General features: G+C 38.6%; 1 protein-coding gene across 3 annotated transcripts in view; it reads left to right on the top strand.

Annotated features, from left to right (window-relative positions):
* atp6v1ab (ATPase H+ transporting V1 subunit Ab) overlaps positions 1-12305 on the top strand; it is a 41548-nt gene that overhangs the window by 4377 nt on the left and 24866 nt on the right. The window contains exon 1 of one of the 3 annotated variants that reach the window (XM_069890455.1): positions 8529-8550. The exons of the other annotated variants lie outside the window; for them this stretch is intronic. The gene's annotated coding sequence lies outside the window, so the exon portion shown is untranslated. Of the gene's footprint in view, positions 1-8528; positions 8551-12305 lie in introns of those variants that run through there. 3 annotated transcript variants of the gene reach the window in all.

Below are 12305 nucleotides of genomic sequence, written 5' to 3'. Positions count from 1 at the left end.
TGACATTGAAAATCTTAAACATGTTTGATTGTGTAAGTATCCAACCAATTAATGAACATTGTTATTAAATAACTTTGTCAACTTTAAATTGGACTTTCCACTGGACATTTTTATGCAAGTCAGGTATGTTAACTCTGCTGTTTAGATGTTACCTTTCAGTCGCTTGTGATTGAGAAATGAAAATTAATATTTCACTTACCTTAACTTGTATTCAGGAGACAAGTAGTTCATTAAAAATGCAAATAGCAAATTTTACAAAACATCCATCATATTGTGTAGGAAATGAGATTATCCAGCACAGGTCCCGGAACCTGTAATCATTTCAGAAGTACAAATGCGTGTCACTCAATATGCTTGTGTAAAAAGATAGATTTTTCTCTCACCAAGTTATTATATTTGGTTTTTTTTAATCCCCTCCTTCCCAATATAACAATCCAAAGCAAAAGTTATCTTAAGATATTCGATGTTGAATGCAATTGTCCCCTGTAAAATTGTGCCTCAGGCAAAACCACCCACTGTGACTGCAAGATGACAAACAAAAGGGAAAGAAATGAGGTTACATATTGCTAATTGGACAATGTAAATGCATTGTCAGCAGGAGCAAAAAAGTTAAATCTGAAAGTGACCTCGATAATGCTTACTTTAATCTATTGGCTTACCCCTTGCTTGTTTTTTCTGGTTTCAGTCTAATTTAGTTAACCAGTGAATTAAGAATATTTCATCAATTAGTTAACATTCTACTTTTATTCCTGTAATTTTAAAAACTTCAATGAGTGAGGAGGTAGAAATCAGATCACTTATTAAATTAATTCAAAACATTTGATTGTTGCCCTTTTGTGTCAAGTTTTCTAGATGTAACTTTAATGTATTGATTTTGAAATGGAAAACTGAGGTAGTTAAAATTATGACATTCATAATTTGAAACTAAAGGTAATAAGGTCCCAGGAGACTGAACCTTCTGTTTGGAACTTTTGAATCTTAATTGAAATGTTGGAAAGTAGTGTACCACACATTGATCCACCTCTACGAAAACTGATTTTAAACATTAATGCTGAGCTAAAATTCTCTTACAGTTTGGTCATGTGGAAATTGCAGTTATGCAGATTTCATTTTGTTGAATTATGTTATCGATCCAGCAAATATGATTGTTAAACATACTAATGAAGATACATCACTGTTAAATTTTGGTCAGGTCTGAATGTTCTGTAACTTAAGGCAAACTGGAGTCCTTTTCTTCTGTGGTCTTATCCTTTTGGCTCACTGCTTAGTACGATGATTCACTATTGCAGTTGGTCAAATCAGCCATTGAAAGTCAGCGAATGTTGTTGACGGGGCTTTGTCTTCGTGAGAAAATAATATCAAATGATCCAGTTTACAGAATGAGAAAGAGGAGAAGAAAGATAACTGAAAGTGTGTATGGAAATTAAGTGTAGTGTAAAAAGGACTAATGAAGGTTTCATTAACAGGTTGATGCAAGACAGGAGTGGAGTCAGGCAGTTTCAGAGAGATAAAAATAGTTGTCTTGTTAATATTGTAGCTATGAAGTCTTTGGAGAGTTTGGTTCAATTTCCAGTAGTTATTGAGGATGGGTGTGGAATTGGTGATGAAATGTATGATAAGGGAAAGAGGAACCAAGTGATTTGTTTTCACAGTATTTAAATGCAGACCGTCTGCTCATCAGTGCTGATCCATCAAAGATACAGAAAAGAGTTGTGAATATACGCCTGCGTGCGTATGATATCATCATGTACATGCAGGGAACCACCTTAGTTTAGTAATAATGAATGAAGCATCACGTCTCCATGTGTTAGTGTACTTCTATACTTAGAATACACGACAGATTGGCGACGAGGATCGAAAAGATCTTCTATAATTCAAACATTGGAGAGAAGATTTAAAGAGGAATCGCCAGTGACCCCATGGCGCACAAAGGAAAAGAAGCTGGAAAAACGACTCAAAATGTCGGAGGGTCAGCTTAAAAAATTCAAGAACTCAGAAGAAGACTGGTATAACTATTGTGAAAGAGTATGTAGATATGTTCTTGGGAGATAAATTTGGAAAGGTTTATTAAAGTAGATTACATAATAACACTTTAAAACATCTCATTTGAAATACTGGAGCTGGACATATCAGCTCCACAGCTTTTGCAAGAGCTTTGGTGAGTGCTCAAGACACTTCACTAATGGATTGTTGTTTACAAAAGGCAACAGATGAAAAAGCTTGTCAGAGCCTCTTCTATCTAGAGCTGTTCTAAGAGGATCATGTGGTTTTGCAAGCAGAGAGTGTCAAACAGGCTTTCACTCAGAGAGAGACACGCACACAGAGATCACTTCGACAGTGTTACAGCCAGCAGAAGTAGCTGGGACTGTAACGTGACAAGCTCGCAAGCTTGCGGAAAGCCATTTGGAGACGGCCTGGTTCATGCAAGAGGAGAGGACTGGCTGTCTAACGTTTCACTTGGAAGAAGAGAAACAAGAAGGAACTCTTTGGTGACCTGAAAGAAAGGGGTTATCATCTGGAGAACCCTAATGGGGCAAGTTTCTTTGGTAAGACCCTGAAGTGCCTGATGGAAGTAAATGTACAACAAATCTCTCTCTGAAAACTGACAAGAACCTTCCCGAGCAATATCCATTTACCTTTCAAGCACCAAAGTCTGGTGAACTTTATAAATGTTAAATTCTGTGCACAGTGTAAGAATTGCCTACAACCAGTGAACTCGGAGGAATGAGAAGTGAGATTGGACTGTGAACCAAAGAACTTTTCTGAACTTACACATTACAAACGTGTGCTTAGAATTAGAAGGGGGTTAAGTTATGTTAGTTAAGTTAAAGTGTGATTCAGTTTTCATGTTTAAAGATTATTAAGTAACATGTTGTCAAAAGATTTGATCAACACGGTCTTGCCCATAATATTAATGACTCACCAGTTTCGAGCAAAAAAAGGGCACTATTTCTAAGCCAAGAGGGAAGTAAGACGTTTAAACTGATGAAATCTCTGTTAGCACCTGAAAGACCAAGTTTAAAAAAAACTTATGCACAGTTGAGTGCTGTAATAGGAGAACATCTATGTCCTAAGCAGAAAGACACAAATTTTATTTTAGAAAATGGGCAAATCCATAAATGAATATTTGGCTGAATTACATAGACTGTCAGAAACCTGTGAGTTTGGTGCATTCTTAAACGAAGCATTAAGAGTCAGATTAGTCATGGGTTTAGCTGAGCGTAGTGTCCAACAGTATGTACAAAAGATGTAACCATTAAGTTTGTGTATGACACGAGAGGGCTGATTTTAAAAACTTGGAAATTATACAAGGCGAACCACAGCTAGCTGACAAGAATACTTCCACTGCCGAAAATGTGACCATAGTCCAGATAATTGTTATTTCAGAAAAGCTAGATGTCACCTATGTGACGAGGAAGGACACATTAGAGCCAAATGTCCAAGAAATAAATAAAGTGTCAACAAAGGGGAAAAAGGAGAAACAAAGATCAAGATATGAAAAACAGCCCTCCAAAGTAAAAACCATGGAAGAGAAGGTTGAAAGCCCTAGCAGTGAACCTAACAACTTGGAGGAAGACAAGGCACTAGAAGTAATATATACTCACAGATTAATTAATAAGAAATCAGAAATCTACATCCATGTGGTCCATCAACAAACCTCTCCAAATGGAGTTGGACACGGAGCAGCATTATCATTAATGCCAGTAAAGTTAAAAGCACAACTGTTACCTCACCCTGAAAAAGTCCAACATGGAAACATTGAAAACGGTCACAGGGGAAAAAGTCAAGGTTTTTGGGAAATGCAAAGTAAACACTGAATATAAAGACAGACACCGAACAGATTATCCCTCTACGTCATTGACACCAAGGGCCGGCATTATTTTGAAGAAACTGTTTGCCGCACATCCGACTAGATTGGATGGAAATTGGATCTGTAATGAAAGTATGTAAGGAGTGTGAGGCCAAGCCAAAAGTGGATCAAGTGCTTAAGAGGTATCAGATGATTTTTGGAAAAGGCCTGGGGAAAATCCAAGGAGTTCAGGCAAAGTGGCATTTGAAATCCAGTGTTGAAACCAAGTTCTATCAGCCCAGGATGGTACCGTTTGCAATAAAAGGAAAGATTGAATCAGAACTTAACAGGTTGGAAATCAGGAATCCTGGGAAGAATCCAATACCGTGATTGGGCAGCTCCCATCAGGCCAGTCTGAAAGGCCAATGGAGAACCGAATTTGTGGTGATTACAAAGTTTCTGTTCAATTCCTGAACACCCTATGCCCAAAGAGGAAGAATTATTTCAGGCCTGAATGGTGGGGGGGGGGGAATAAAAATCATGGAACTGGAAATCGAATTGGATGAGGCCTCAAAGAAATATGTGGCGATTAATACTCGGAGTTATTCACCTGTACCCAAATGCCATATGGAATATCAGCATCCCCAGCAATATTTCAGTTGGTCATGGACAATTGCTGCATTGCAGACCTCGATGATATAATTATAGATCGAGATGACTCGTAGCATCTATCAAACCTGGAAAAGGTCTTAACCCAATTGCAACAAGCAAACATCCGTCTGCACCAGGACAAGGTTGTATTTATGCTACCTTCTATAAATTTAGAATTTAGAATTAATAATGGAGTCTGAATGGATACCGCTGGTACCAAGGCCATCTACAGAACATCCTACCCAACAAATCGAGCTGAATTGCAGTCATTTCTAGGTTTAGTTGACCATTATTTGAAGCTCATCCCAAATATGTCAACGCTGTGCAGCCCGCTGAACCAATTGTTAAGAAAAGGACAGAAATGGTGCGGGAATGAAGAGACAAGTAACGTGGTCAATTGTTTGTTGAAAGAACTGCTAACATCAAGCGATAATGTTCTTGTCCACTATGACCCAGAGAAGAAGGTGACCATGTGGTGGATGCTTCACCATTGGGCTTGGGTGTGGTGTTGTCACAAGTAATGGAAAAGGGGAACAACCGGTGGCTTGTACTTCTTGGTTATGATTATGCACATCTGGAAAAAGAAGGGCTTGCCATAATATTTGATGTCAAACAATTTCAACAATACCTGTGTGGTAGGCAGTTTACCTTGGTAGCTGATTTTAGGCCCTAAAAAGGGGATTCCAGTGATAGCTGCAATAAAAATTCAAAGGTGGGCCATGCTGCTCACCGCATATGATTACGATTTGAAATACAAACCAGCAACACAAAAAGGCCATGCTCTTGAATACGGAAAAAAACTAACCTGTCAAAGGTCCTATATTTCACATTAAATGGGTGGCCCGAGGCTGAAACCAAAATCTTATTCTATAGGATGTAATGAATATCAATTGAAGAAGATTGTTTATTATGGGGGACCAAGATGATCATTCCTACAAAATGGCAGGCTGTCATGTTGTCGGAACTCTACAATAATCACCCAGGGATAATTTAAATTAAAGCTTTGGGGCTTATGCATGTCTGGTGGCCATCAATGGCCATCGATATTGAAAAACAGTGAGATGATGTCAGGAGATGCAACCTAAAGCACCTCAAGCTGAAGCTAATCCATGGAAATGGACGTCGTGACCATGGCACAGGATTTGCATAGATTTTGCTGGTGTATTTCTATACTCAACAAAAAGGTCAAGGAAAATGTCAATGAGATAGAGTAAGATAAAACAGTCAATTGTCTCATCGGAAGAATTATTTTTGTCACAAACACAATGTCATCTGGTTGACAATCTGATGAATCAATATTTTTGTGTAATGTAATACTACGCTGGCACTCCAGTGCACTGCTCAAAGGTAGTTCCGTTATTAGATTCACTAGCCAAGAAATTAGCACCTTGTAGAAAACATGAAAGCAGTCTGCCTTGAGGTAAAGGAGAGGGAAAGGGTGAAAAAATTATTGGGAGGTGGATGCGCCTGCAAGAAGATCATCCCACCCAGTAACCTGCTCATCTCCCCCTTCCTTTAGGTAAAAGCTACGAGTCTGAAGTACATTCTTTGTGAGTCATGGACGGCTCTTTCCTGGTGTTATTAGGACACTTCTTATTCTTGCACTACCTGTTGACCTATGTAGAACATACAAAAATAGTTTTTGGGTCTAAGTACTTATGATAATGAACCTTAGTCTCTTGACAGTTAGATAAATTTGGACTTTTTTTCACTTCTGAGAAAAAGTCTGACTGGAGCCACGAGACTGCAGATGCTGGAATCCAGAGCAAAAAAAAACTACTGGCATTTGTGGAGCCTGATGCAGAGTCCCAACCCAAAATGTCAACTATTCCTCTCCCTCCACAGGTGCTGTTCAACCCACAGAGTTCTTCCAGTAGTTTGAATTTTTTTTAAAATAGCTTTTGCTTCATACAGAGCAGTTGTTGACAGCATTGGAGTTAAAGTAGAGAATCAAAAATTACAGATGCTGGAACCTTGAGCAAATAATGAGAAGCTGGTGGAACTCAGAAGGTTATGCAGCATCCATGGATAGAAATGGCCAGACAATGATTCTGGTTGCAACCTTTTATCAAGACCAGGAGCCCTTACTCAAAATGTGGTCTGACCCATCGAGTCCCTCCTGCTTCTCATTGGATTTAAAGCATTTTGGAATGTTATGAAAGATTCCAGAGAAATGCAGATTTCCCAATGGTCTTTGCTAATTCAGACAAGTGTATTGGTTTAAAAATAGCAAAATTGGGATCAGGAAGAATTTGAAGATGATTTTTGAAAACCTGTTAGCATTGTTCTATGGTGATAAACTATCAATCATGTTTGAATATTGGGGCACAAACATACATGTTTCAGGCAAGTTCAAGTTTATGATCATCTGGCTGTACATGTATAACCAGACGAAGCAGCATTTCTCCTGAACACAGTGCACACACATAGTAGCACATAGTCACCTATATACATAAAGATATAATTTAATATATAGATATTTTGGAATAATTGACTCAGTTACAAGATACCGTTCATCATTCTTACAGCCTGTGGAAAGAAGCTATTTCCCAAACTGGCAGGCCTGATTTTGATGTTTCTGTACCATCTGATGGGCTGTCCTCCTGCTCTGTGTTTCACAACTCCCACTAGTCTTTCTCTGACTGCTCCCATTCATTCATTACCCTGATGATGTTTACTAAAAGCTAAATCCCTGGTTGCCCCTGTTTTGCTCTTCAGAAAAATTCCCCTCCCCATCCTTGCAGCATGTGTGCTGCTTTTGTCTTCTGGAGACACTGGATTGCAAATGGTGGAATCTGGACCAAAAGAAAAGCAAGCTGCTGAAGCAATTCAGCAGATAAAATAGCATCTGTAGAGGAAAAGAGGTCAAGATCCTGCATAAAGATTATCTCCTTTTTAGTTCTGATGATAGGTGTCCAACCTGAAACATGTCTTGGTCTCGTACTAAGACTTTGAGCTTTTTCTGTGTTTGGCTAATCTTGAGGCTTCTGTAGAATCTCTGTTTTCCCCTGACCTTGTCTTGAACTTCAATGAAATGTATATACTTTTGTTTTTGGATGTGGTCAAATCATTCTAGTTTTTTTTCTTCTTGCATATAATCATCCTGGTGAATGTTTAGCCTTCCAATATGTTTCAGTAGGACTGTGGACTGCTACTGGAAAGATTGAGAAGCACAGAATTGGGTGGCAACGATGTCAGCAAATGGGCTGACATTTAAGTCGTGGCTTTTCTCTTCCAGAAACTAAAACAAAGTTGCAAAATAACGGAGAAACTACTTGTCCCATTACTTGGATTGCAGAAGTGAAAGGATTTGTGTTGTAACCATTTTAAAACTATCAGCGTGTTATTTTTTTTAAAACACCATGATGATACTGCTGAGACTGCAGGAACAACTGGACAGCAGAGGTTATTGCAGGTGTTCAACACTTGGAAAGTTCATGGAATTTAATAACATTCATGTTCTTTTCACTTGCAACTTCAACTTAAGTGCTGGATTGTTAAGTCCCCAAGACTGGACAAGATATACCCAAGGTTGCTATGAGAAGAGAGCAGATAGATTGCTGGGGCGCTGACGATAGTCTTTGAGTCCTTGGATACAGGGGAGTTGCTGGAGGATTGGAGAATGGCAAATATGGTCCCCTTGTTTTAAAAAAGTAATAGGCAGAATCCAGGGAATTATGGACCAGAGAGTCTTGCATCAGTGGTGGGCATATTATTGGAGAGAATTCTTAAGGGCAGGATTTACGGGCATTTATATAAGAACAGTCTTCTCATAGGTTTGTGAAGGGGAGGTCATGCCTCAGGACCCTAATTCAGTTTTTTGAGGAGGTTGTAGCTGGCTGGGTCAACCCTGCACGTGATGGCCGAATCGCCGTAGCGAACAGCCAGTGTGGCAGGGCACGGGGCTTTCCCCCCCCCCACCACACAGAAGTTCCAGACTGCAGGAGTGCGTTGCCAGGGGAATGGCGAGGCCTCACAGCAGCATTATGACATCTCTCACCTTCCCTAAAAAGGAACGCGCGTGGTTTGAATAAATGGCAGTTACTGGTGTACTTGCTTGATGTGGAATGCATTTATTTCAGAACCTCTTCCTTTAGTAGTGCTACAAGGTTATTTTTTTTTTAAATGGAAGATTAAGCAGTAGATATGTACATGGTATATGGATTTTAGTACGGTAGTTGTCAAGATCCTTCATGGAAGACTCGTTCAGAAAGTCATGCCGCATGGAGCCGTGGCAAGATGACGTAGAGGGCAGACGTGCAGTCCTAATCCTCCCCAGCCAGTTTTTTTAAACACCCATTTTTAAACTTTAAGTATATAAACATTTTATTTCTGCTTCTAAGTACATTAGTTGTCCATAATGGCAGCTAATATTAAAAAACTATCAATCATGTTTGAATATTGGGGCACAAACATACATGTTTCAGGCAAGTTCAAGTTTACGATCATCTGGCTGTACATGTATAACCAGACGAAGCAGCATTTCTCCTGAACACAGTGCACACAGAAAAACTCCAGAAAAAACTACTTTTTAAAAGTGCTGAAGAACGGGGGCCTACTTGTCCAGTTGGAACCACGGAGTTGCCATTGGGAACTTCCAAGCCACAAAGAATTCCAGCTAGGCTAAGTATTATGCCGGCGCCGGTCTTGTCCCTGCAAGATGGCGCCGGCTTCTTGATGAAATCGACCAACGTTGACCTACGCGTTCGCGATGTCAGGCGCATGGGCGACCCGACTGAACAAAGAGCCCTTGGTCCCGCGCTGCCATCAGGGACGCGCAAGAAGGCGCTGGAGATGGCCCCTGCGCAGCCCCTGGCCCTGCCGGGCATGCACAGTGCTTCCAGGGTCTGCGATTTATTGGAGTGTGTGAGGTCTGCAGGGGGGCCCGAGCGGCGGTGCCCCAATGTGGTCGGGATGCCGTCGCCGGGTGTCCAGACCCGCAGCCGCACGGGGAAAGCCCTGACGATGTTGGAACAAGAAGATGACTTACCTTTCATGGCCAATTCACAGGAACAATTGGAGGAGGAGTTTGTAGAAGGTGGGTCTCAAGATGTGGCACTGGAATCCGGACTGAACTCTTTTTACTGTGCAGGAAGGGATTGCTTACCATATGGATACTATGTCTCATCAAATGACTCAAATGCAATCTACAGTGTTTAATGTCTCTGAAGGGAGATGTTAAGAGAGATTTTAATAAATGTAATGTAGATAAATAAATGTAGATGTAATAGAAGAAAATTTTTTAAAGCTTGAGATAGCTTTCGCTGAATGTAAAGAGTAAGTTGTACTTAATAAAGATAAAAATAGAGAAAGTGGAAGATCGGTTTGTGGATTGGAGAATTCAGAAGAGAGATTTATTGAAAAAAATTCATTGGAAAATCAAAGTCGGAGAAATAATGTAAAAATTGTGGGCCTTCCGGAAGATATTGAAGGTGCAGATCCAATATTTTAAGAACTGGATCCCTGAGATATTGGGTAAAGAGTAAAGAGTGGTTTGGTACTGGAAAGGGCACGTAGAGCGTTGATGAGGAAACCATTACCGGGTCAACCATCATGAGCAATGTTAATTCGGTACTTGAATTATCAGGATAGAGAAATGATTCTACGTTTGGTGGTACAGAAGGGAAGACAAAGTCAATCTCCAATGATAAGTCAGAATAATAGAGTTTTCTATGCTGATTTGAGTCAAGAAATTATCAGATGTCGATGTGAGTTTAATTTGGCCAAGGATGTGCTGTGGCGGAAAGGATACAAGTTTGCTTTTCGATACCCTGCAGTGTTGAAGGTTTTTTTACGACAATTATCAGTCTCAATTTTTTGAGAATGAACATGATGCATTGGTTTTCGCTAATTAGTTACTGGATTTACATGGCCAGGGAAGAATTTCACCGTCGTCACCTAAAAGAAGGGCCAATGGACATGGAAATGGACAGAATGGAATGAATGGGAAGATTGGGAAAGATGGGAAGAAGGAGGCTTTGACACGCAGTCCTAGTGATGTTGAGGATTCGAATCAATCTTTGGGACTGGAGTCCCAAGGCTGAATATATTAATGATGTTGAATTACATTGTTATATATATTGTATTTCTGGCTGGGGGGGAGGTGGATGGCACTAATATCTTTGATAGATAGTCATCTGCCGCTGGTGGGGAGTTCCACACCCAGTTTTTTTGGGAATTACTACCTTAGGGGTTTTTTTTTCCTTTTTTGGGGGGAATTAATTGTATTCCTTTTCATATTAACTTTTTTATAACATTAGGGGAGGGAGAGTAGATTTTGTTTATTAACAGGAGAGCTTTTTTTATATTACATGCTTATATTGATAGTTTATTAAAATGTCTAGTTTGAAATTTGCAACTTTTAACGTTCAGGGATTCAATAATCCAATTAAGTGAAAGAGAGTTTTAGCTTATATTAAGAAAATGAAAATTGATATTGCTTTTTTACAAGAAACACATTTGACTGAAAAAGAACATTTGAAATTGAAAAGAGATTGGGTTGGTCATGTTTTTTTATCTTCATTTAATTCTAAGGCAAAAGGTATAGCGATTCTAGTTCATAAGAATTTATCTTTTGAATTACAGACTGTAGAGGGGAATGCTGGGAGGGTTTTAAAAGTGGACTGTAAAATTTTTAATGAACTCTGGACTTTACTCAATATCTACGCACCTAATGTAGATGATGAATGTTTTATCTCGACGCTTTTTTGTTATTAAGTCAAGCTAATGAAAATATTTTAGTTGGGGGAGATTTTAATTGTGTCAGAAAAATCAAAGTTGACGATACAAATTGGGGCTTTAATGAAAGACTTAAATTTGGTAGATATTTGGAGAAGGATTAATCCTACAGAGAAAGATTTTTCTTTTTATTCTTCTAGGCATGATTCTTTTTCTAGAATAGATATTTTAATATCGGCACATTTACAGGGAAAGGTATTGCAGGCAGATTATAAGAGTAGAGTAATATCTGATCATTTTTTATTATTTTTTCTTATGAAAGTTCGGAGGTGTTACGTCCATCTTATAGATGAAGGTTTAATACATTGAAAAAACCTGAGTTTGTTGCTTTTGTTAAGAAACAGATTGAGTTTTTCTTACTGGAAAATGTTAACTCTGTTCAAAGTAGATTTGTAGTATGGGATGTGTTTAAAGGCTTATTTAAGAGGGCAAATAATTAGTTACGCTACTAAAGTTAAGAAAGGATATAAGGCTGAAAGTATTAAATTAGAAAAGCAGATTGATGAATTGGAGAAGGAATTTCAGAAGGGAGTAACAGAAGATCAGGATAGCTTTGACTGGATTGAAATTGCGATATAATATGTTACAGACTTATCAATTTGAATGTTTACTTAATCGAACCAAACAACGATATGAGTGGGGTGAGAAGGTGCATAAAGTACTTGCATGGCAGTTAAAGAAGGAGCAGACTCAAGGGTCATTAATGCTGTTAAAAAGGATTTAATAGTTTCCTATAAACCTCAGGAAATCAATTAACAGTTTTATTCATTTTATAAAAAATTATGTACTTCTGAGGGGAAACAGGATAATGGATCTATTGATTCTTTTTTATCTACATTAAAGTTACCAGCATTAGATGAAGAAGATATTATAGATTTGGAAGCTCTAATTAACAATCTTTGCTGCATTTACAGGAATGTTTATTATAGTATGGATCATTATCTGGGTTTAAAGTTAATTGGGATAAAAGTGAAATTTTACCGGTAGGTGAAGGAGATCATTCAGTTTATAAAAATGTTATTAATTTGAAATGGACAGATAAAATTAAATATTTAGGAATAATTGTGAATACTGAGTATCAATCTTTGTATAAATTAAATTATGTCCCATTGTTGAAAAAGATAAA

The sequence above is a fragment of the Narcine bancroftii genome, chromosome 7 (assembly GCF_036971445.1).
Source record: "Narcine bancroftii isolate sNarBan1 chromosome 7, sNarBan1.hap1, whole genome shotgun sequence".
In the NCBI taxonomy this organism is placed as follows: Eukaryota; Metazoa; Chordata; class Chondrichthyes; order Torpediniformes; family Narcinidae; genus Narcine; species Narcine bancroftii.
The sequence above is the reverse complement of the archived record's forward strand: the minus strand, read 5'-3'. Positions and strand labels throughout refer to the sequence as shown.